The sequence below is a fragment of the Monodelphis domestica genome, chromosome 2 (genome assembly GCF_027887165.1).
Source record: "Monodelphis domestica isolate mMonDom1 chromosome 2, mMonDom1.pri, whole genome shotgun sequence".
In the NCBI taxonomy this organism is placed as follows: domain Eukaryota; kingdom Metazoa; phylum Chordata; class Mammalia; order Didelphimorphia; family Didelphidae; genus Monodelphis; species Monodelphis domestica.
In genome coordinates, this window is record NC_077228.1 from 482,830,676 (window position 1) to 482,857,089 (window position 26,414).

The window sequence follows — 26,414 nt, forward strand, 5'->3', positions numbered from 1 at the left end:
CGGATGATGGAATACAAATTCTAAAACCTAAATAACACGGAGCAAAAGTGCAACTCGGACGAGCACCAGGAAAGAGGATGCACGCCTGACAGCGGGCAGTGCGAGCGGGAGAGCAGGGACAGAGGCCAGGCATATCGGGGCGCGAGCACAGACTCGCGCGCCAGGCAGGGAGGAGGGTTCTTCCCGCAGGAAGTGACGCAAACTCAATCCCAACCCGGCTCTCCCCAAACAAAAGGGATCTTGGGGCCCCGGGAGGAGCCTGAATGACATTGGAGAAGCCCCGCCTCCCTCCGGCGTGGATTGGTCTACGAGCTGAGAGTTTGAGGTGACGATTGGCTCAGACGGCTGTCAAGGCGCGGACCGGCAGGAGAGTAGGAGGGGAGGTGAGGGACTGTGGATGGGGAGCGGGAGGCGGAGGCGGCGGGGAGTGGAGCCCGGAGCGCCGGGGAGAGGTAGGAGCCGCTGGGCCGGGCGCTCAGGGACTGCGGGGAGACCGGGGTCTCCAGAGAAAGGTGAGGGTGCGACTGCCGCCCCCTCCCCAGCCCCCATCGCTCCAGCCCCCGAGGGGGCGGGGCCCCTCCTCCTCTGCCCGCGCCCCCCATTCCCGGAGGAGGCGGCGCCCCAACCCTTGAGGGGATCCCCGGGTCCGCCCCAGCTCTTGTTCAGCAATGGACCCATTTCTCCGTGCCCCCCATCTTCTGCAGGGACCCCTCCCTTCAATCCCTCCCTTTGGAGAGGGGCTCCCCCTTTACCCATGTCGCCCCCGCCCCCTTCGGGCCGGACAGCCCCCTCCCCCCTCTGGGCCACCTGCCCCAGCTCGCCTGGACTGGGAGGGGAGCTCGAGTCCCACCCTCCGAGCTCCTCCTAATGCTTCTCTGCCTGCCCCCCTCCCCATTTACAGCCGTTCCCTCACACCCACCTGCATCCTTAAATGGAAAAAGCCTCCCCGTCTCCATTCCAGCCCATTTCCCATCCCCTGCCCTTGCCCACTCCCCCATAGAACCTGCCCCCTGAACCTTTCTCTTCTAACACGAGGCGAAAGCCCTCGGTTTCCTTCTCTCTCAGCTGGCAGAAGCTGAACACTGGGGGAATCCCATCTAGATGTATTGTCCAAATGGGGTCTCCCAAGCTTTAGAGCTGTTTTCCTCCATTCTGTCTTTTGAGGGAACCCAAGTTGGTCCTTTGGGTCTGGGTTTGTATGGTTTGCTTCTGTCTTCCAACCCGACCCCTGCTCCCTCCATGAATTTCCCTTGGGAACTCGAGACTACCTCTATTTCTAGAGTTCTGTTGCTGCTTGAGTTGGCTAATTGATGAACTTGACTGTGTGTGTTGGGTATAAACAGGCAATGAATAATCGTAATGATGCTCTATAGAAATGTAAATAAGAACCATTAGTCGTGAGACCGAAGGTTTGTGGGTTGCTACGGGAGACTTGAATAACCTTGAAGGTGTAAATCTTGAAACAAAAGGCAGGAAGTGTTTCTAGAAAATCCTGGTCCAGTTGTCTGTGAGTTTATGATTAATCTGATTTAATGGCCTTTGGTTCTTTTCTTCCCAGTCCACACCCCCTATTATGTGCTGTAGGTCTTTTCTATAGTTGAAAATATTAGTAGATAGGCAATTTGTAGTTTGGTTGTTACCGGAATAGCAATTGCTGACCAAGATTGTAATGGCAAGGTAACCTGCTGAAGCCACAGCCGTAACTAAGCTAAAGGACGTTCTGAGTATACATTCATAAAGGAAACACGTTTTTATTTATTAAGCGCCTACTCAGTGCCAGGCACCCTGCTAAGCAATTTGCAAATATCTCATTTGATTCCCCACAACAATCTGGAAGAAAGGTATTATTATTATTATTATTATTATTATTATTATTATCCCTAAGTTACAATTGAGGAAGCTGAGGCAGACAGAGATGAGATTTGCTCAGGGTCACACATCTAGTGTCTGGAGGAATGTTTTCTGTATTTGTCTTCTTGACTTCAAGTTCTGCACTGTGCCACCCAGCCAACCCTTATTTCCTTTCCTCTTAGTGGTGGGAGGATCCTTAGAGATCATGTAGTACAACAGATGAGGAAATTTGAGGGTCAGTATGCTGCAGTGACCTCCCTATAAACTAACATAGTTGATGAGTGGTAGAGTCAAGACTCAACCTTCAGACTACAAATCCACTGCTTTCCACTCACTCAAATTTATCTAAATTATATGATATTTTGGAATTTGGCTCAGCATGAATGCCATAGGATTGTGAATGAACATTCAGTGAGGTTATACTTAGCATACATAAAAGTTCATCATACATTTTAATATTACTTCCTTAATTCTCACTTGTAAGACACCTTTAATGCTGGTGTACTGTTGGAGTAAGCAGTATTAAGTATAACAGAATGCTTAGAATGACCATCTCAGAAGCTGTATATTTGCAGTGGATATTAACTATTTGCTTTTCTTCCAGGTCACGTCAATAAACATTATTAAGTACCTACTATGTGCTAATAATAATAGCTAGCAATTATATGGTGCCTTAAGACTTGCAAGGGACTCTGCTGATCTTATCTCATTTGACCCACTTTACAACCTGGTGGAGTAGGTGCAATTATTATCTCCATTTTAATGATGAGGAAACTGAGGCACAGAGAAGTTAAGTAACTTGCCTCATGTTACACAACTAGGTACTAGTGCAAAGTCCAAGATATAAAGGAAGGTAATTCCAATTGCAAAGTATATTTCAAACTTCCTTTAGGGTAATGATTTGTGAATTGTACATCTGGAGCCTTCAAGTCATCCACAATAGATCTTTTAAAAGATCATTTCGGGGATAGCTGGGTGGATCAGTGGATTGTGAGCCAGGCCTGGAGACAGGAGGTCCTAGGTTCAAATCTGGCCTCAGACACTTCCCAGCTGTGTGACCCTGGGCAAGTCACTTAACCACCATTGGCTAGCAGCTCTTCTGCCTTGGAACCAACACATAGTATTGATTCTAAGATGGAAGAAAGTTTCTACTAGCACTCACAATCTAAGGGGAAGATATCATGCAAAGAACTAGGTACACACATGTTACATAAAAGGCAAATTGGAGGGGGCAGCTGGGTAGCTCAGTGGATTGAAAGCCAAGCCTAGAGATGGGAGGTCCTAAAGTTCAAATTTAGCCTCAGACACTTACTAGTTGGGTGACCCTGGACAAGTCACTTAATCCTCATTGCCTAGCCCTTACCATTCTTCTGCCTTAGAACCAAAACACTGTATTGATTCTAAAACAGAAGGTAAGGATTTAAAAAAGAACATTTCCAGACGTCATTTGGAAGACCAAAAAGAACTGAGGCGGGTTGGAAGCATTCTGGAGAGTTTACCATGTACACAGCAAAGTATTTGGAGAACTAACACATGGGTGCCTCAACCAGAGCTCCAGAAACTAAAAGGGAATGGTCAGGCTTCTCAAGATGCAGAATAGAAAATAAAGTTCAGAGGAGACATAAAATCAAAGAAATTAATTAACATGCCTATCATGCTATCGTATTTTTTGACAGAATAATTAAAAAACAGGCATTTTGTGTTTTTTGGATCTCAGAGCAAGATTGTGAAGCTGTCACCCTAGTGTAGACTTAACAAAGATAATTCTTTGATAAGACCAGGCTTATCATGGTACTATAAATAATCCACACCTCTTTTTTAACCACATTTACCTTTACTTTCTTTATCTGGTCTGCCTGAAGGAACTTGTTCAACTCCCTGTGATAGATGTTTCCACAAGAATTTTTTTCATTTTTCTCATTTTTTAAAAAAAACTGAATGTAATTGCACCTTTCAGGACCTGGACCAGATTTAACAAATTGTAGTCAGTACATTTCAGTTTCCTTTCACTTTCTAAGAATCTGATGTGAATGTGAATTTAGAAAAGTACTTCAGAAATTGAATGTCTTTGCTTATTTTATTACTCAAGAATGGTCCTGGATATTCTGCTTTTAACAGGTTACTGGGTTTTTTGTTTTGTTTTAATGGATCTTCGAATTGGTTCTCAAACTTTCATAATAGCCCTCATGATTGAAGGGTTTTCGTAGAAGAATAGTTGAATTTCTGACTAGAATAGATTCTCGTTCACACACAGGCTAATCTGCAGAGGTTCGGACATGCTCAGCTTGCAATAAGCTTGGCTGAATCAAGTTTGTAGTACTGCCAGTTAATTTGCAGAGCAGAATTGGAATTCATTTTGTGAAAATCCTGGCTTTTCTGATTGAGCAGAGTAACACATCTAGGCATTGCCATTGGACTGATTGGTGATCATAGCATGACACAAGGAGCACAGATTTCTTTCTAAAGGAAAGTAGAGCTATCTATGAAAGCTGACCCCAGAAATGCCTTGTCAGCCTGTTTTAAAAGCACATTTGTTCCTGTTTCCTGAAGATTTGATGCTGACTGGATAGGTTCCAGTTCAAAAGTATCCCATTTTAAAATTGGCTTATTTGTCAGTTTGCATATGAATTAAGGCTTGGTAATGGAGGGCTTAACTATAAATATTCCAGTCTTTGTCTTTAGACACTTAGAAAAGAGGAGTTAAAAACCTAGAAGGAAAAATGATTAACTTGCTTTTTTACATATATCAGTGATTATAAGCCAAGATGACAAAGGGGAGATAACTAAAAACAACATCTTCCATATGTGTGTCTAGTCTAGTCTAGTCTATTACATTCTATTAGGACCTTAGAAGACAATCAGCTGTAAAATATTTGATTCTGAGAAGTTTTATTAGGTTTGTTTTGGGGTTTTGTAATTAATTTTGGCTTGAGGACTTTTTAAAAATAAATTCTTTTCTATTGTGGAAGAAGGAATCTTGGCCTGCTGTTCTTATCTTTTTTCTCCCACTTGTACCTCCCAAACTCCCACATCTTAGTTTTATAACTAGGCTTTAATTATCTAATTCTTTGGTTAGAAACCCAGAGCAGTCAGGCTTGACTAAGCCCCACTTGGTAAGCCACTTGAGCTTTATAGTAAATTCAAGTCCTTTCCCAGTCTCCTTTTCTGCTAAATCTAAAGCAAATACAGTCTGATTGACAGTCCATGTTTTTGCTTGAGAAGAGGGTTATCTTCAAGGCAATTCTTCCAGTTCCAGACTTTGGTCCTGAGCCTAGCACCTTCATCCTAAACTAGGGGCTTGGGAGTTGCCAATACTCAGAAAGGCACTGTTGGTTGGAGTATGTGAGATGAGAGAAACAGTTCAAGGAACAGAATGAAAACTATATGATCTTTATGAATGGATGGCCAGCTTGGTTTTTCAGATTCAAAGTACAAAGCAAAATCTTCTTAACCTTGAGTATGCCCAGGTTGATTGCTGGTGCCCTTAGGTTCTCCTGTGGATATAGTAGAGAGGGAGCTAATGAATGGGAGGGGAACGAGGTGAACTAGTTCAGGGCCTTATCATCTCATTGGAGAACTATTTCAGTGGCCTCTCTTGCTCTATCAGGTCTGCCCCCACTCACTCACACACACACATACCCCTTTGCCCAACATACACACACACCGGGAAGCTGCCAGACTAATCAGTCTAAAACCCTGCTTTCATCATTTCATTCCTTTGCTCAAAACACCTTCTGTGGCGCCTCATTGCCCACAGGATAAAGTCTAAACGCTTTACTCTGGCATTCAGGACCCCCCACAATCCAGCCACAACTATATTTCCAATGTTTTCTCTCAATCCCATTTACTTCTCTTTGCTTGTTCTCTCTACCTGACACTTAGCATGTATCCTGGCTTTATAATAGCAGTTTTTATGTAGTGATTCAGCCCACCTGAAGAATATACCCTCCCTCCTCAGTGTACTTGATATTACATTTTTGTCCTTTTTGACGCTTTTCCTCCCCTTCCCTCCCCCCCCCTTAAATAGGTGCCTCAAGGACATGGACTTGTTTGGGGGTTTTGTTTATTTTTTTCCTAGGTAGGCATTTCCAGAGGCTAGCACTGTGACCCTCACTTAGGGAAGAGGGTTAATACATGCTTATTGAATTGAATTCCTTTATCTTGTCCTTGCTTCTGCCAATGTACTTTTGCTCTGCCTGTCCAACAACTCCATGGACAGGGATCTTTCCCCAACTTCACCATGAAGCCTTGTTTGACCAACAAGCTCATCTTTCCACCTATGCTACATGTATCTTTCATGCCAATACATATGAATATTCCCATGTATGTAATAATTTTAACTTGTATTACTATTACTCGTGTACCTATTTTCCCTTTCATACACATGTGTACACACACATGTTTATTATATATCAGTGATGTGTAAGAAATGTTGCTAGGTTCCAGAAATATAAGAATGAAAAAAGACTTATTGGGAGAGTTGGGGTGTTGACACTACAAGACAGTAAGTACAAGATTTTCTACATAGTACAAGTATCCCTTCCATATCACTACTTTCCTTTTTGAGTTTTCAATATCTCTCAGGTCATCATGAGAAATTAAATGGGAATTTGGGGGCAAGTGTTGTGGAAGCAGCCATAGGCCACATACAAAACCTAGCCAACAACACAGAAAAAATTTGTAACTCAGAAATGTATTAAAAATATGTATGGTATTGAACAATATCAATATATTTTATTTTTTAATACCATAAATATACAAAATTTCTTTTCTATAAACATCCTATAAGAGAAAAAGAAAAATTCAGACTTCTCTGTACAAATGGAAGACCAAAAAATTTTATGCAGATTTTCCAGTCACTGGGGTGCCGGGTCCCTAACTTGTGGAAGAAATACCTGTATTTACCTAGTAAGTGGTTGGGTTTTTTTTTTTATTGAATTGGGACAAAAGAGGGAACACATTTAATTATCATGCAAAACACTTCCATATTGGTTATAAGAGCACATTCTTACATTACCAAACCCTCCAAATAAAACCATAAATACACTAATGTAAAAGATAATATTCTTTGATCCACATCCATCTGACTCCCAACAGTTCTTTCTCTGGAGGTGGATAGCATTCCCTGTCACAAGTCTATTAGGATTATCCCAGATAATTCATTGCTAAGAGTAGCAAAGTTTTCATAGTGGATCATCATACAATATTGCTGTTACTGTATATAATGTTCTCCCAATTCTGCTCATTTCACTCATCAGTTCCTGCAGATATTTCCGGCTTTTTTGAAATCATCCTGCTTATCATTTCTTAGAGCACAATAGTATTCCATCACCAATATATACCACAACTTGTTTAGCCATTCCCCAGTTGATGGACATCCAAGAGGAAATACTTTCAACTGAGGGAATCAGGGAAGACTACACAGAACCTCATGAGAGAAGCAGCTGGGTTGTGTGGGTTCTAATTTTTGTGTCTTCAATACCCAGCATAGAGCCTTGCATTTGGTAATCATTTAATAAAATAAATCTTTATTGAATTGATTTGAATATGCCTTGTCTTATAGTAAACATTCTGAGACAAGTATTGCCTTATACATATTTGCATCTCCCAAAATTCTTAGCACATTGTCTTCAGCATAGTAGATACTCAAGAAATATTTGTTCATTTTTAATGATCAGATAATCATCATTTCCCATTTAGAGCATCAGTTCAGATTATGGGGAGGGAGAGTCTTACAACTAAAATCCCACTTTTTACAAGAAACCTCCAACCATTCTTAATTCCAGAGCCATCCTTCTGTTAAATATTTGCTGTTTTTACATAACTTGATTTGTATACATTTGTTTGGATGTTGTTTCCCCCATTAGACTCTAAACTCCTTGAGGGCAGGGGCTGTCTTTTGCTTCTTTTTGTATCCTCAAGACTTAGCACTGTGCCTGTACACAGTAGATACTTAATAAATGTTTATTGAATTGAATTTTGAGATGTTAACAGTTAAGAAAAAGTAAACTTTTCTTCTTACATTTATTATACACTTGGTATATTGTAAAATAGATTTTCCAGGATTATCTCAGCTCTTTCTCAGTCATTATTTATGACTTGATTTAAAAATCATACAAATTCATCTGAAAGACAGACTTGTCATTGTGTGCAAAAGAAACAGAAGGCTGACATAGAAAAGAGCCATTTCTCTTCTCTAATATCTTGTAAAATATTTAAACCATTGGTGATCTGTGTATATGATTGTGTGAACATACTGCCTGGATTTCCTGGGATAGTGCTGGTTTCAAATATTCTTTACTAAACCATGGAAATACTCCTAAAAGTTCCAATATTTTGGCAAATAGTAACTAACTGAATCTAGTCATCATGAGCTAAAAATATACAGATAAAAAAATTAAACTAAAATATAGAGAATCACAGATTGAAATGGTTATGATTACAAAAATACTTACATTTTTTAAAAGCACCATTTTGTTTGTCTAGTTTTATATGCATATAAAGTCCAGTTGTGTGATCATTGGCAACATTCAGTTTTTAAGAGCTCAGAAAGACTACATTTCTGTATACTAATATAAACCTGAACAATTGCCCCCCTCCCTTTTTTTTTTTTAAGGTAGATTGGATATGGTGTTACCCAAAAAAGGAAAATCCTTTTGTAACTCCTGTGTCCAGGATTTGAAAATACAGTCACTGTGTTTGGCAACATCCCTAAATTTTTTCAAGTCTTTTTCCAGGAATGTACTAGGTTCTTTCCCTTAAAACCACATGGGTGGCAGTTACATGGAGAGAAAAAAATTAATATAAGGAGGAACTTCCTAACAATCAAAGTAGGCCAAAAAATGGAATGGGTTGCCTTAGTAGACCTTCAGTTCCTACCACCAGCGTTCTTCAAGCAGAAGGTAGAAGGTACCACTTTGGGGATATTGGCAAAGGAACTTGTATTTTAGATTGGGTTTAGACTAGATTAGTGTTTGCTAAATGCTAGCTAACACCAGTCCACTGAAAAGTTTTACCATTTGGTAAAGCTTTTCCCAACTATCTTTCTTAAAAACCTGACTTCTTTCCTCCTTTCCTTTATCCTGTTCTTTCCCCTTCTCTTTTCAAAGTTCTGAAGCTTCCCAAAACAACCAAGCTAAAACTAAAGGTCAGAGTAGTCTTCAGGAGAAGTCTTGGTTATTTCAGTAAATAGAAGTTTTAATGCTGGTCATTTACACAAAGAGGAATATGAATTTGTTACCTTTAGTGCCCTGTAACCAGATTATAAGGTAACACTACCACACCATGCCACAAAGTTTCCCTTTGTCTTAGGTTGCCAAGGGGGTGGGGTGGGGGAAGGAATGATCTTCTCATTCCATACTTGACCACTTTTTAGACTTCCTGAATAGTTATGAGGTGAGTCTTCACAGTTTGAATATTGATCCTTATAAGGATCTTAGACCTTATTATAAAGATCTTGGTAGAAACAGTGACTTCATGCTATATTAGGATTGGAAGGTCTTTTGTATTCCAAACTGCCTTTAGAATCATGGATCATGGATCTGGAAATAAATACTGGAAATAAAAAGCATCTAAAATCATTTTATATGTTCTATTTTATTTACTTATTGTGCTTACAGGATGTTTCACAAATCACAGCACCTTTATTTAAGAAAGTCTTAAATTCAGGAAACAGAAGTCCAGTTGAATTTTTATAACAAATTGGTCTAGTTGTATATGGCTGATTTAATTTGAACTGGATAAAGACAAATGAAACTTTATGAAGGTAATCAGAACTGGCGAAACAACACCTAGTGGTGAAAAGAATTTGGCTTTAGAGTCAAGAGGCCTGGGTTTCAGTTCTTTTACTGTAGCTTTTATAAGCTTTGTCACCTGTGGAAAATCGTCAACTCTTCCTCATGGCATTATGTTAAGAATCAAAGAATAGTTATTTTTTAAAAAAACTAGGATTGTTGCTTATTATCCTAAATACTATGATCATTAACAACCATTCCTACAATTTAACTATTGGTATTCCTCTACTGTGGTCTCTTTCAAGGGTAAACAGATAGCTAAGTAGATATCTTCAAAGCAGAACTTAAGGGGTGACTTGGGGTTGAATCAGAAAGGGAGGTAAGGGGTGCCATTTGGGGAGTAATATGATGTCTTGCCCATAAATATCCAAATAACCCATATCAAGATCCAGGAAATGTTAAATAGGCAAAATATCTCAGACCTTTTGAGTGTAGTAGTGATGATTATGATAATAAATATAATAATATTTATAAATATAAAATAATAAATGATAATAAATATTAAAATAAATAGGATAAAAATTATTTATATGGCATTTTATCTAATTGTCTCAACAGCACAAATGAATATGTGAATGAAAAAGCACTTATGTGCAAAGAAAGTACTGGGCTAAATGCTAGGGATTCAAACAGAAAAGTAAGTCAGTCCCTGCTCTAAAAGATAAAACATTCTTTGGAGGAAGAAGACACAGCTACTGCCAATAACATGGAAAGAAAGATTCAGCAGACTTAAGGGGACAACAGCAAAGCAGATTGCAACCTCTTCCTTAGTACCATTCCAGCTGTTAAAATCATATCAGTTTCTGATATTAAACCATTTCACAGTGCCAAGGATTTTGGTGGCAAGGACTTTCCTTTTCTGAGTCTTAAGTAGGTATGGCTGCATCACTATGTAAGCAGATACCAGACAGCAGTTCAGTGAGTGCCACTTCCCAGGATGATGGCTGTAGGACCTGGGCTGGTAACAAGACCAGTGATTTAAGGGATGGTGCCTCTCCCAGTGCTCCTGGGTTTATGTGCCCAACAGAGGAAAGTTGGTCAGCAGTTGGTATTAGTGGATGTCAAGGCAGCTTCTCTACAGTGATTGTTTCACCCAAATGATGGCCTCAGGGCTGGGCCTGGAAGCTAGACCCATGGTTTTGGGGTCACTGCTGTTCCCAAGGCACTTGGCTATCTCCCTGTGGGTTCCAAGGAAAGGTAGTGGTGGAGATAGTCATAATAATTTGGCTTTATTGTCATATGCTGCCCCTTGTGTCTCCATTCCCAACCTCAACCAAGGTGCATCGATGCTTCACTTGCCAGCTTTCCTAGTCTATAGGTGACAAGTGGTCCTTTTTCCCCAAGGAGTATTTCCTTTGATTGAACTGGAGGTCCAATTGGTGTCAGTTAGTCATCAGTTTAGAGAGGTTTTGAGATTTTAGTCTCCTGCATAGGGATTACCCCTCTCTACTCTGAGATTGTTGTTAGTACTTAAAACAACCAGCTCTAACCAATTATTAAGCAGAGCAATATACTACTTGGGTCAGCGTTCATGATGTCTAAGGTTTCATACTGTTCACAAATTAATAAGATTACCCTTTTCTTTTTGTTATCCTAGTTTTCAAGTAGAAAAAAATTTAACTGCTAAAATTTATGTTTTATAATAAATAGGCAGATAATGACTGTTTCAGATTTTTAGAAGCATTCATTGTTTGGAGTTGTTCATTAAAGAGGCTGTGACAGTTTTTCCTGCGTCCTGGGAAAATGTTTAGTTTTTGAGTGAATTGGCTTTTCCTACATCTTGCACCCTTTTCAATCACTAATGATAAATACTTATTATATGTTCTTGGTCTCAACTTAGGCAATTATAACCCAAGAATGACTTTCCTAAGTTTATATGAATGTGCTAAGGATTGAACTGAACTATTCTGGAAGGAGAAATCTATTAATTATCTGATTTAGTCTCTATAATAACAAGAGGCAATTATGCTTTTGAAAGATCTAAATTAGAGAAAAATTATTTCTAGATCTTTGTAGGTTTTCCTGAGTTACTTTTAAACTTTGTAAAATCTATAATTCCTTCTAGGATAGCTCTCAAAGCTTTTTCTTCTCACTAGCCACTAGTTAGTGGAGAGACATGGGGAGAAGAAGGTAGGGAGGGAAACCCTGTGTTTCTCTAGACATACACACCCAGATACTACACACAGACATATAATCTTACCTGTTCTCCACCCTGTCACACCCTCCTGTACCTAACCATTGCAGTTGTTTGGGGTGTTTCCTTTTTTGCTGCCCAAACTCCATCTGAAACAGAGCAGATCAGTAAGCCTGTCATGGGAAGTCAACACCTCACTCAGAGCTAGGCCTTCATATTATCTCCTATGGAACATAAAAGGAACAAGCCAATAATAGAATGAATGTAGTCAAAGTGCCATTCAGGGAGGAAGAACTAAAATGTCTGTGATGACATGTCAGAGGAGCATGGAGAGCTTGTTATCCCTCTAAACTTGATTTACTTCCCTCTCTACATGCTCTACCTTGGGGATTTCATCATCGCCCAAGGATTCTCTCTGTGCCAGTGACCCCCAAATCTATCTATCCAGGCATAAAGTGTTTCTTGCACTTCAGTCCCATATTCCCAACTTCCTGCTGGACATCTCTGGCTGCGTATCCCCTAGGCATCTCGAACTTAGAATGATCAAAGCAAGGCCCATGATGTTTCTTATCACTTCTATCACTTTTTAAAGTTTCCAATTTTCTTCTCAGGACACCATCATTTTTTACTCTTCCATTTTCCTAGCCTCATCTCCAGTTTCCTCAAAGTGATTTCTCTAAAGCACAGACCTTACTGCCCATGTAATTCCCCTACCCAATCAATACCAGTGGGTGACCACCTTGTTGCCCGAGAAGCAAATACATACTTCTGTGTTTAGCATTTACTTTGCATTCTGGCTCCAACTTATCTTTCCAGGCTTTCTTACTATATCTTACACCCCTTCATAAATTCTACAGCCCAGACAAATGGGACTCTTTGCAGTTCCTAACACAGCATTTAATCTCTCATCTCTTAGCCTTTGCAGAGACTATCCCCTATGCCTGGAATGTACTCCCTCTTTATCTCCACCTCTTAAAATACCTGTTTTCTTTCAAGACTAAACTTAGCCCCCTCTCCTGACCCACTGTCCACCCATCTTCCCCTTTTCCACTCTGAAATTTCTAGAACCTTCCTCACAAAAATAAACTTGTATTCATTTTGAATAGACATGTGTATGTGCACAGATACATATGTATTGTGTTCCCTATAGGTTAAAAACTCCTTGGGGACAGAAACTACTTTGTTTATGTCTTTGTATCCTCAGCATTTAGCCCAGTGCATGGGACAGAGTTACTTAATAAATGTTTGCCTATTCTCTCTCTACCACATCTCTCACATCCATCCCCTTCTTTATACTCTTAGAGCCTCTACTTTTGTCATGTGTTTCCTTTGGACTATTGAGATAGTCTTCTCATTGCTCTCCCTGCTTCCAGTCTCCGTCCTCCCTTTCTGATCCAACTTCCATAGAGCTGTTAAATGGATATTCCTAAAGAGACAGATCACGGGATTCTAGACTTAGAGCTGGAAGGAATCTCAGTGGTCATCTAATCCAACCCCTTTATTTTATAGATAAGAAAACTAACAATCAGAGAAGTCTGAGCCTCTCTGTCCCTCTCTTCCTTCCTGCAGACATTTCATTATCCATTTAAATGATCTACAATGGCTCTCTGTTGCCTCTAGGATAAAATATAAAATACCCCGCCTGCCATTTAGAGCTTTCCCCAGTCTGGATTCCACCCACCTTTCCAATCTTATTTCTTTTTGCTTCTCTTCACACATTTCTCTGTCCTCCCAGCTGTGAACACCCCCATGACATTCAGCTCTGATCTCTGTACCTTTACTTAAATGGTTCATGTCTAAAATCCATTCCTTTCCTTTCTCTACTTCAGAGACACAACTCAGGTGGTATCTCTTCCTGGACCACCTCCCCACCCCCAAAAGTTACTAGTACTTTATTTTCATGAAATGGCTTTGTTTTTATTGACTTGGATGCACTTTCTATTTACTTATGTCTAGGTTGTATTGTCTCCTTCCCATTCCCACTGAAGAATCTCTTCAGGCTGGGACTGTTTCCTTTTGGTACTTGTATCCCTAAGGCCTAACACAGTGGCTTGCTCACACAACCTTGCTTGATAAGTATTTCTTGAATTAAATTAAATCTATTTTAAAATCTGTTAGCTTCCCCGCTGGCTTAGTACTTGCTTGATACACACTAAAGGCACTTTAGTCAATGTTTGTTGAATGAATGAATGAATGAGAAAATACAAAAGGCTGAAGAGAGGAATTATCATAGCAGAATTGTCCACAATGAAGGCAGCTGTTGTAGTTCTCGGAGTACCGTAGTGCTATTCCTCCTGGTGTGTAGGACTCGACAATCCTCAAGATGTCACAACCCCCAGCTTGAGACATACTTTAGAAGATACTTCTACAGTCTAGCTGTTGGCCCTGGCTTGGTGGGAGGTAGGCCTGTAAGTAGAAAGAATGGCATGCTATTAAAGCTCATTTTTAGAAACTGCTTGTAGAGAACTCAAACTGAGGTTTTCATACTTAGCCCATAATTGGATATAATATCGTGAGGTATTGAAATAGAGTTACTTCTTTTTTTTTATTTATGTAGGTAGTTTTATTATGGAAATATATGAGGACAAGTATAGCTATAGCTATATTACAAACATACCATAGACTAGGGCAATGCATTCAGGCAACAAATTCATGAGATGATTATTAGCCTTTAGAATTATAAACTATTTCTTCATCAAATCTTACAACTCTACAAGACATAAGGAGCCATGTAGTACAAACTATGCATCCTTTCTATAGCACCCTTAACAGGTACTTATATAGTCTTGAATTAAAGAATCAGGGGACAGGTAAGTCACTACCCTGCACTAAACCATCACCATTGTAGACAATTCTTTTTTTTTTTTAACCCTTACCTTCCGTCTTAGAATCAATACTGTATATTGGCTCCAAGGCAGAAGAGTGGTACGGGTTAGGCAATCCAAGTTAAGTGACTTGCCCAGGGTCACCCATCTAGGAAATATCTGAGACCACATTTGAACCTAGGACCTCCCATCTCTATGCCTGACTCTCAATTCACTGAGCTCAATTCACCCAGCTGCCCCCTGGACAGTTCTAATTGTTGAATCAAAATCTGTATTCTTATTTTTTCCACTCACTGATTTTATTTCTGATCTTTAGATGAAAGCAGCAGAAGTCTTAATCTTTATCCCTTTGACAACTCTGATCGTGTATGCTCTTTCCCTGGTCTACTCTTCTTCAGGCTAAAAATACACAGTTCTTTCATCAAGTACTCATGTAATATTTTGTTTTTTTAAAAACCTTATCTTCCTTCTTAGAACGTATACTAAGTATTGGTTCCACAACAGAAGAACAATCACAGAGCTAGGAAGTGTCTAAGGCCAGTTTGAACCAGGTACTTCCAGCTCTAGCTCATGTAGGTTTTGAGTCCCTTCACTCTCCTGCTTACCATCCTACCGTCCTCTGGACATCTTCCAGTTATTCAGCGAACTGGCTGCATGTATTATTTCAGATACTAGAACAGAATACAAGCGTATTGTACCTCCTTCACTTTGGAAATTTTGCTACAACTAAATAAGCCCAACATCACTTTAACTTTTCATTAACGTATCACTCACTGCTAACATGTATCTAACATTTGTCAAATCTTCTTATATAACACCTCTCCTACCCGTTCCCTTGGTTGCACTCACACAGCTTCTGTCTCATTCAAACCATCCTCATCTTCCACTGACACACTAGGATGTCCTTGTAAGCAATTTCTCTGCCTCCAATCTCCTTTCTCCAGTCTTTCTTCCACATAGAGGCAGGAGAGAGAAGGGAACAAGCATTTATTAAGCGCTGGCTACATGGATGTATGAGGTGTTCAGGGAAGACTAGCACCTATGGGATGAGGGTTTGTCGAACCCTCTTTAGGGTCCACCTGCCTCTCAGCTTTCCCCTGTGGCTCCGAGAAGCTGTAGCATATGCAGTGGCCACACAGCTTGTCAGGTGGGCTAGAATGCATTGAGGGTCTCTGACAGGCCTCAAGTTAGTGGGGTGTCTTCCCCAGGCATGTGAAGATTTCCCCTAGTGGGAGGGATAGATGAGAATAGTTTGTTCCCACAGCCACGAAGGTGATAGAAGCCAGTGCTGTGTATTGATTAGATGCCAAGATCATCCACTGTATCCCGCACCATGGTCAGTTGTCTTCACTTTTGTCTTGCCATCAGACTTGGATGACTTTGGAAGAGAGGCTGACAACTTTGTGCAACTCTGCCTTGCTGAAATCCAATTTATGCTCCGCTAATGTCATTTTGGTCCTCTTTGAGTAGGAAGAACAACCATTAGGTACAAGGCCCTACCCTAAGTGATTTATAAATATTACCTCATTTGAGACTGTGGCTGACAGTAGCCAAAATAATCTTCCTACCACATAGGCTTGATTATATCACTCCCCTGCTCAACAATTTTCAGGATCTCCCTATGGCCTAGAGAATAAAATTTTAATTAACTTAGCCCAGAATTTAAGACCCTCCATAATCAGGCTTCCATCTTCCTTTCCATCCTTACTTCTTACTATTCTTCAAAATTCTGTTACAGCCAAACTAGTGTGCTAATTGTTCTTGAATTCAGTATTCCACCTCTTGCCCTTACACATTCACACAAGATACTCCCCATGCTTAAAAATAGACTTTATCTTACTTTTCAAGATCCTTGTCTTCTTTTTTTATTTAGATTTCATATATACATATACATTTTTTCCAAACAAAAATTCTTCTCTCTCTTTCAGACTTTCTTTTCCCTTGCTTTCCCCATTGAGAAAACAAGAAAAATAGAACCTCTGTTATAGATATGTATACTCAACCTTAGCCATGTCCAAAAAAATGTCTTAATCTATACTGAATCTATCAGGACATGTGGGTGGTATGTTTCATCCTGAGAACTCTGGAATAATGGTTGGTGATTGTGTTGATCTGTGTTCTTAAGTGATTCAAAGTTGTTTGTCTTTACAGTGTTATTGCTATTATAGAGAGTATTTAGTTTCTTCTTACTTCAGTCTGCATCATTCCATATACATTTTCCCAGATTTCTCTGAAATCATACCCTTTCATCTTTTCTTACAACATAATAGTATTGTATCATATTCATTTGCCACAACTTGTTCAGCTATTTCCCAATTATTGTACCCCACCCCCACTTTGGATTCTAGTTCTTTACCACCATAAAAAGAGCTGCTTACATATATATGTGTATGTATATATGTGTGTGTATATATGATTCTTTTTCCTCTTGCTTTGATCTCTGTGGGGTCTAGACATAATAGTGACATTGCTGGATTGTTTGCAAAGTTTTAATAGCTTTTGGGGAAATGTCCCACATTGGTTTCCAGACTAGTTGGATGAGTTCACCACTCCATCAGTGATGTATTAAAGTATCTGTTTCCCCATAGCCTGTCTAGCATTTGTTGGTTTCCTTTTTTATAAATTTTGCCAAGATATGAAGTGAGACCTCAGAATTGTTTTAATTTACATTTTTCTTAAGTACTCATGATTTAGAGCATTTTCCCTTGTCTTTTTTCAAGGGTCAACTTAGGTACCACCAACTCTTTGAAGCTTTTTCTGATTCCTTCCCTTCACCCAAGGCCCTCAATTTTTCTTGTATTATACTTTTCCGCCCACATTTTTCACATTTTGTCATCTCCCCAATAAATAAATTCCAGGTGGGGGGTGTTACACACTGTTATTGTTTGTGTCTTTGTCCCTCATACCTTGCACAGCACCTTCCACAAAATATATTCTTAATAAACATAAATCAAATGTAATGCAGTATTCCATATGTGAGTTAGCTAGGGAAGAGCACAAGTGGACTAGCCCCTCCCTCTTTCTGAATGCTGTTCTTTAAAAAGCAATCTGTTGAATATAGAAATATGTATTGCATGATAGCACATGTATAACCTATATCATATTATCTGCTATTTCAGGGAAGGGCAAGAATAGGGAAGGAAAGAGTGAACATGGATTTCAAAATGTCAGAAATGATTTTTAAAATTGTAGATACCTGTAATCTTGAAAATAAAACTATAATAAAAATTAAAATAAATAAAAGCAATCTAAGATCACGTTAGTTTTCTTGGCTGCCATGCAACACTTTTGATTCATATTGAACTTCTCTCCTCCAAAACCTCAAGATCCTTTTGTTTGCTTTTTAAATTAAGATTGTATTAAAGGGTTGGTTTGGGTGTTTATGGTGGAAGAGAGAAAGAATGGAGTCTCCTCACTAAACCTGCTTTTTACTCCCCTCTATTAACTGTCTTGTAGATGAACTTCTTCCCTTGGGGAAAGAGAGAAATCAGCTCTCTCCCTCTTCCACTGTGACTGTTTCTTCACTCACACTGAAGTCTTTTGAGGATAAATGACAATCTTTATTCTAACAATTATTGTCAGGAGTAAAACAGGAAAATGTCTGAAGGGTTAGGGTCCAGACTCTAGAGGAAAGAGGAGAAAGGAGGTCCCTGTCTTTCTAAATTTTCCTTCTCTCCCAATAAAGTTGAAAGACCCATGTCTGCCAGCCTGGCCTCTGGTCTTGTCACAGCAGAGCAATGTCCAGACCCAGGGTGTCAATGAGCTGTGAGAGATCTTGTTTCAAAGAGAGAGAGAGAGAGAGAGAGAGAGAGAGAGAGAGAGAGAGAGAGAGAGAGAGAGAGAGAGAGAGAGAGAGAGAGAGAGAGAGAGAGAGAAATGGTTTCCACTCTTAGTATCTCTTCCTCCCTCCAGATTCTAATCCTTTGAACCCCTCCCCCATTGTGGATGAGACTCCTCTGCAACTTTCCAGACTGTCATTCAAGTCCTTGAATTAGACCTCTATCACAAGATTAAGATTTTGTACTTATTCCCATTAAATTTCATCTTCTTAGATTCAGTCTGTTGTTATGGCTTATTACTTTCTCTGGACCACAATTCTGCCATTCAAAATATTAGTTACCATTCTGTAAACCTCAAAATTTCTTAGACTTATAAATGTTGGAAATTTCACCATTGGGAAATTTCATACTTGAAAAATTTCCTATTGATAGTGGGTCTTGACTATTGGAATGTGAACCCCATTGGCATGGGAGGTTCCTTCTCTACCCTTCTTAAGATTACTTTAGGACAGAAACCTTTTGCTGAACAATGGAAAGGACTTTGACCTATGCTTAAGCATAGAACAGGAATTTCTTTGAGTCATGATTGATTTTAGAATTGATACAATGGAGATACTTGGAATCAATCTCCACCCTATTCAGTCCTAACAGGATTGAGTAAGGGCTGCAGCCTAGATCAAAATTTAATTATTCCAATCTCTACCCTACTCAGGTTAACAGGATTTAGAAAGGGCTGTAGCAAAGGAGCAAAGATTTAATTATTTGAAAATATGACCTTCAACAGACATGTGCAAAAGCCAGAGACCTCTGGGCGGTCCTGGGTTAAGCTAGAGCCTCCATTGGCACAGGGAAATTGATGGACAGGTGATTGGTAGATGTGAGGACTGAGGGGAGGGAACTTGGATGGTTTCCTTAAGGATAGGGGGGTCTGAAGACTCGAGGGGGGGGTTGAGGAGTTGGTCGGAGTGATGGCAGTGTGCTCTGAGAAGCTTGCTCTGGAGGAAGCTGAAGGTGGGGGGCCTCTGAGACTGTTTCTCCATTTTGTTCACGTGAGTAATAGGGACTGATCTCTTTTCTTTGCCCCAGCTATCTAAGGGCTTGGGCCTTTTGGCCCAGCCTAAACAGAAGGGGTATTTAAGCCCTATTCCCTTCTCTCCCTTTTTCTCTCTCTCTCTCTCTCTAATTCCTTTCTTACTCCTATTGTAATTAAACTCCAAAAAAGGTTGACTGCTGACTTGAGTTTTCATTTAGGAATTACATAGCTGAATTCCTTGGCGACCTTAAATTAATATATATCAGTCTTTTAAAAGTGATTTCCTTGTCACAATTCCCAAGTTTATGACATCTGCAAATTTGCTCTGTGCCTCCATCCAAGTCATTAATTTTTAAAAGTTGATTAGAGAAGGACCAAGGACAGAGGTCTTTGAGACTGACATCAATTGACTTACCACCATTCTCTGAAGCTAGTCTTTCATCCTTTTCCAAATACTGTCCCACAAAGAGTCCATAGTATGCCAGACTTTATCATATACTATGCTGAAATCCAGAACTGCTGAGTCTAAAACATTCCCCAGATCTAGGAGCCTTGACAAGAAAAAAAAAGAAAGAAATTGAAAGGCATGACTTGTGCTTAATGAACCCACACTGGCTAAAAGTAATCTCCCCTACCTTTTCTAAGTGCTCTAAAACTACCCCTTTAATAATTTGATTAGAAAATGAAATCCAGACCACTAGCCTATACCCTGAAAATGTACTTTCTTTTTCCTCTTGAAAATCAGGAGAATATTTATACTTCTCCCCAGCTGCATTTTTATATTGTGCAAAAGTTTGTGAAGCACTTTACAACTTGTTATCTCATTCAATCCTCACAACTCTGTAAGGTAAATGTTATTATCTTCATTTTATAGATAAAGAAACTGAGGCTAAGAGGTCAGATGGCTTGCCCAGTCTTTCTAAGATCACTGACTATGGCTCAGCAATTACCTGTCAGTTCTCTCAGTACTCTAGGGATATATCCAACCAAAGCTGTTGATTGAACATTCTGTTTTATAGGTGCTCTCCTCACTTATCTTGGGTTTTAATTCCCTGTTCATTTTTTCTTGCAAATTCAAAAACCTTTTCTCTCCTTGGTAGTAAAAAAAGGAAAATACGACTTGAATACCTTTTCTTTTCTTTTTTATTTACTTTTTTTAAAATTCTGAACTTAACTCTAAAAAATGAGCATTTCTATATACAGAATACAATTCAAAGAGGCTTATGAATTCATGAATATCTTTTTTCTTGTGCCTTTTGTGTTTGTTTGTTTTTTTAATATATAATAGATTCAACTTGTTACTGTCAAAACCATCCTTGTTTGTTCTTCCTTCTGAACTTCCTCTCCTCTTCAATGGATTTATGAAATTAAAAAAAATATTTCAGTGGCCTTCAGTTTTTTTTTCTTTTTTGGGGAGGAAGAGTGGGCATCACCATTACTAGTATTCTTTGTTCTTCACCCCAACCAATTAAAAACAGAAAGAAGGTAGAAAACCCTTAAAACAAATAATCATGGCCAAGCAAAACAAATCCAAGCCTCATCATATCCAAAATGTATGTCTCCCTCCACACCTTGACTGTTAGTACTCTGTTAGCAGAAAGGTAACATGCTTTATCAATCAGAGGTATTCTGGAGATGTGGCTTATCATTCATTGTTTTGATCATAGCTAAGTCTTTGAAAGCTGTTTTTCTTTACAGTGCTATTGCTATTGTAGAAATTGTTCTCCAAGTTTCATTCACTTCACTCTTTCATCACTGGATCATACTCCCTTGGGTTCTCTTTCATATTCCTAAAGCACTGTAATACTTTATTACATTATGTGCGCAGCCCACAATTTGTTCAACTATTTCCTAGTTGATGGGGAACACTCTAAATTTCCATCTATTTTCTTTTCTCCTTTTAATATCCCTTTCAGGATCAGGAAGTTTGTTTTGTTTATGACTGCTCCCTTCTTTTATTGACCCCCATATTCTCTATTCCTGCCCTATTTTCATGATGAATTTGGTATGTTTCCACACCTCACTCAACCTCCCTGTTCAACCTTCCTTTGTTTGGTTCAGATAAAGAATAAAGTTCACCTGGTGCCACACCTCTTCTTCCATATCTTCCCACAAGGGAGAAAAAGCAATAAGTTCCAACTCCTTCCATTCTACACAAGCATATTTCTTGTAAATTCCTAACATCCCAACAATAGAACCAATTCCCATCCCAGAGCTCTGGTTTCCTTATTTATATCTCCCTCAATACCTTTTGAAGACATAAAGGTTCTCAAAAGACCAATATCCTTGTTTCTTCTCCCCCATTAGAATGTCAGCTCTAGGGATCTCAGTAAGCATGTGCTTGAAGTGTCCCAGTGTGAGCACTGCCAAGAGTGCAGACATTCCTGAAACTGCTCCCATTCCCTGTCTTATGGAGGTCCCATTCTTTTTGCCTTTCAATAATCGAACCTTGGAGGCTACAAAGTTTAGCTGGTCCACACACTGGAAAGATTCCAGCTTGTTTGCTTAAACAGAGCTCTTGGCTTTTCTGTAAGGTACTGTTTCCTAATGCTCGTGGACTTCCATCTAACTTTTGTGTAGTTCTGGGTTCAATCTGTAGTTCAATCTCCTACTGAAATTGCTTATTGAATTTCTTAATCATTCCATCCATTGTCTTTTTAGGTTGCTAGAACAAGGGTGTTGGGACTATTCAGTAGCCATCTTAGCCAGAAGTCTTCTACCTTGCCCCTTTCATTTGTCACTGTCACTTCATCCACCCCACGAAGTGAGGAAAGTCCCAGAAAAGTGAGGAGACTTGTCCAAGATCACACAGCCAGCTATTAGCAGAACCCTTCCAACCCCTAATTTTAATAGTCCTGGGTTCTTTATATTGTGTTTCTTCCTTTTTACCAGAAGCTCTGTTTCTGATTTGTCTGGCTTTATTCTAGAGTAGTAGGGGTGTCAAACTCCCACCTTAGAAAGCTCCTGGGTACTGTTAGAACCAGATTAAAGTGTAATTGAGAAATACTTAACAAAATAAAAATACAACATAGATAATGATAAATATGGTTTTCCAATTCATTATGTGACCCACAGGGATTCATTACTATTTGAGTTAGATACCATTCTTCTAGGGCAAATATTATATCACCAAAGTTGTTCCACGAGCACTTGAGATGATTAAGCCTATCCCCCATTCTGAGTGAACAATGATTTCACTGACTAAAGTAGTGAAGTCAGAAAAAGCAGTTTTAGTCAGAAGGAGCATATTTGATGGGAATGATGATAAATTTAATTTGGGACATGCTTAGTTTGGTAGAATTTCTGGAAGATAATCCTAGATATAGTTCTGAAGCTTGATAACAGGGCTAGATTTAAGACTTATCAGTGTAGAGTTAATAATTGAAATCATGGGAATAAGTGAAATTTACGAGCAAGGAAGTCTATGGAAAAAAGAATGCAAAGAAGAGAAGTTTAGGGAATACCTCTAAAGATAAGGACCCAATGAAAGAGATTGAGAAGTCATTAGAGAAATTGGGGAGAGGAGGTTGGAAAACCAGGAGATCACAATGTTTGTTAAGCCAAAGATATAAAAATCTAGAATAATGACAGTGAACCACAACATCAAATACTGCAGAAAGGTCATCTAAAATTTTGTCAGAAATAATTGTTTGGTTCTTTAGCTTGGGCATTTCTACCATCTTCCCTTTTTTGGAAATTGGAATCTTTTTCTTACTCCATTCCTGAGCATGTCTTTTAGTCACCCCAGATTCTTTGAATTCAGAAATACCAGTTCAGAAATCCATCCAGGCCAGGTAACCAATATTCAAAGAAAATTGTGTCCTCTTCCTGCTAATCATTTTTTGTTCTGTCCTTAGTCTGAGGAATATTCTCCTTGAAAGAAAGTATAAACCGGATAGAGTTAAAGAATTCTACCTTCTTTCCTTTGTTACTTTTCTATTTGCATCAAACAAGATTCTTTAAACTGGCTAAAAGCTACGAGTATGAACTCTCATCATCATTATTCCTTTTGACCTCAATATAGCTTTAAAAGAAAAACTTTTTCATTGTCTTAGTATCTATCAATGCAGCATGATAATAGATAGAATACTGGCACTGGATTCAGGAAATCCTGAGTTCAGATCCTTGAAACTTACTGGATTTTTGTCCCTGAGCAAGTCACTTAAATGCTATATACCTCAGACAACCCCTTAGGACTTACCCACTAAGATGGAGGTGGTATTCAGTCTTTATCAGTAGAGGCAGTTTTCATTCCAGGGTTTCCTCACCCAGAATTTTAGCCTTTCTGGTATTTCTTATGGGACCTTAGCACTCTTGTTTTCATCTTCAGTAACCTGCCCTCTTTTGTATCTCTTCTACTAGACTAATCTTTCTAAAATCAGAATTTGCCAGTGAGCCTCCTCTTTGACCACTTCATTCTTTTTTAGACAACTTAAACTTTTCTCCTTGTATTCTCATCCAGAGAGCCTTCCTTCCCCCTTGAGTCAGCTCCTTTTGTATCTCAGGATGTATGATCCTACCAGTGTAATTCCTGAATTCTTAAAAACTACTCTCTGAATAGCAGACTGTGATGCTCATTTCCTTTTCAGGCCCTAGCTGCATTAAGCATATGCCAGACACCGGGGATACAGAGCAAAAAACTAGTCCCTTCCTTCTAGGAGCTTCTATTCCCCTGAGAGGGCAATAAAATTACATGTTCATAGATTAAATTATGACTAAGAGAAGTGACTGATTCTTAGCTTAGTCAAACAAGCTTTGATGGCAGGTCTGTTTTCTTTTTCCTTTTGACATTCTTTTTATCTAACTTATTAGATATGCACCATCCAGTGTATATTATTTTAGGTTGATGAAATTAAAATTCCAGTTTGTAGGTTAAAAAGGATTAGATTTTTTTTAAACTTTATTAAGATACCTTTTTTTCATAACAAAGTATAGAAAAATAAAACTATCGAATTTAGCATTTAACATTTGAAAATAAATAACTGGGGGGGAAGTCAGTGACTCATCTGCATCAGTCAGAACTGAGAAGCTGAGGGTGATTTTTTTTTTCCATACACTAATTTGGCAGTCTCACAGTCTCAAAAGTTCCCTTATAGCTATGATGTTTTTCTTCCTGAGTACATCGCACAGACTCGTGGCCAAATGTGGCCAAACAAAAGTACATTTGTTTAATTCAGTATATAAAGTCTGCCCTGGTTGGTGAATTTTAATTTCAATTTTAAAGTCAGGTTTTTTTTAATGGCAATGGTTATCTTCAAATCAGAATGGTTTTAACAACTTACTACCTGACAATAACTGTAAAAGGAGAAATAATCTTTCAGGTATTTCAGTCAGTCCATCATTAAACATTTACTAAATACATACTAATCACCGGGTATTATGTAACTGAGGATATCAAAAAAAGAGATAGTTTCTGCCCTCCATGAGATTATAATCCAATGGGGGGGGGGGGGAGAGTAGAAGACAAATATATACCAACATATTATATACAGGATGAATAGTAAATAATTAATGGAGGCAAGGCACTGGAATTAAGTAGAAACACCTATCATAGGTGCTTTTTCATGGAGTTTGGTCACAAAGGATAGAAAAGATAGAAGATCATTAATTAGTTGGTGTGGGAGAAACATATTTAACCTCATTACATTTCAATTTAGAGATCTGGTTGATCTCTTGTTTCTTGTCAGTACAAAACTATAGTTTTCCCAACTGATTAAAATAAGTGAAACCTGATATTTATCAGATGGGGCAAATTTTGTTGGTATAGTTATGTGAACAATAAAATTATTTGAAATGTTGAACATTCTTATACCACACTGGGAGCAATTTATAAAAAATCCATTTTCCTTTCATTTGAATTCACCAAAACCACATGAGCTTACACTTCCCCTTTGGGAGTTTTGTCTTTTTTTTTTTAACTATAAGGTTTTATCGGTTATTGGATCCAATACCAATCCAAGAATATAACTGCAATCCTGAAATTTATTTTTATCATCTTTACCCTTTTTCATTTATGTTTAAGCAGAATATAAATATTAATGCAGTTATAATATGTTCACATTAGATTCAAATATATAGTATGATGTAAAATGCAAAATCTATACTTTTGAAATGAAATTCTTAGTTTCACTTTTTAAAAAGGGAGAGGCATTATAAAAGTTCAGTACAGGTTTGATGATTCTTTAGTTTACACAATATTTCTTTAAGAGGTTTGTTTCTTAACAGTTAGAACTGTCCAATAATGAATGGACTAGGCAGACAGATAGTGTGTACCTCCTCATTGAAGATCTTCTTGCAAAGACTAAAGGATCACTTGGCAGCTGTTACAGAGGGAATTCTTGTGAAGGTATGCATTGCCTCAAAAGTTCTTCCTAATGTAGAATTTTTGTGATCACTTTAAATTGTAGCAAAGTGGTCCAGATGTTGAAACCTGGCTCACAAATAGCAAAGAAGACTGCTGTTCTTGTCTTTCAACCAAATTTATTATTCTTTCTTTATGACTAAGTGACCCTAGAGACAGTAACAAATGTATTTCTTCCTCTTATAAAAGTAAAAATTAAACAGCTTTGATGCTTTTATGATCTGAGTTCTTTATAAATCTGGACTCTGACAAATCATATTATGCAATTGAATAATAGATTTTAGAGCTAGAAAAGACCATAAAGTTCATCATAATCCTAATTTTACAGATAAGGAAAATTGAGGTACCAAAGGATTGTGTGACATGCCCAGTTTAGAAACAACCTGGACTACTACTCAGATTCCCCAATTCCTAGTCCATTGACTGCCACCTTCCAGGTGAAGGTGTTTATAGAAGATACAATAATAACCTACACTATATAGTCCTTCACATTTTACAAAGCTCTTTCCTCCCAACGACTCTGGGAGTTAAGTGGATGTTGTTATCTTCATTTTAAAGATTAGAACATTAAATCTAAAGAGTTTGTAGTCACAGAAGTTCAAACATAAATTTTTCTCCTAAGTTCAGTACTCATTTGA

At 38.7% G+C, this 26,414-nt stretch overlaps 1 protein-coding gene and 1 long non-coding RNA gene across 4 annotated transcripts in view; one reads left to right on the forward strand and one right to left on the reverse strand.

The window, feature by feature from the left end:
- The first annotated feature begins 235 nt into the window (after window positions 1–235).
- Window positions 236–26,414, forward strand: part of CTTNBP2NL (CTTNBP2 N-terminal like) — a 74,284-nt gene continuing 48,105 nt past the window's right edge. Inside the window, exon 1 of one of the 3 annotated variants that reach the window (XM_056819210.1) lies at window positions 236–383. The gene's annotated coding sequence lies outside the window, so the exon portion shown is untranslated. Of the gene's footprint in view, window positions 513–26,414 lie in introns of all 3 variants that reach the window. The other 2 variants (XM_007485146.2, XM_001372916.3) reach the window with 2 other exon arrangements.
- On the reverse strand, window positions 13,670–19,961 carry LOC130457510 (uncharacterized). The gene is made up of 2 exons (XR_008916773.1): window positions 19,831–19,961; window positions 13,670–14,184 (listed from the first exon to the last, which is right to left on the reverse strand). It is a non-coding gene; the product is annotated as an uncharacterized LOC130457510 (long non-coding RNA).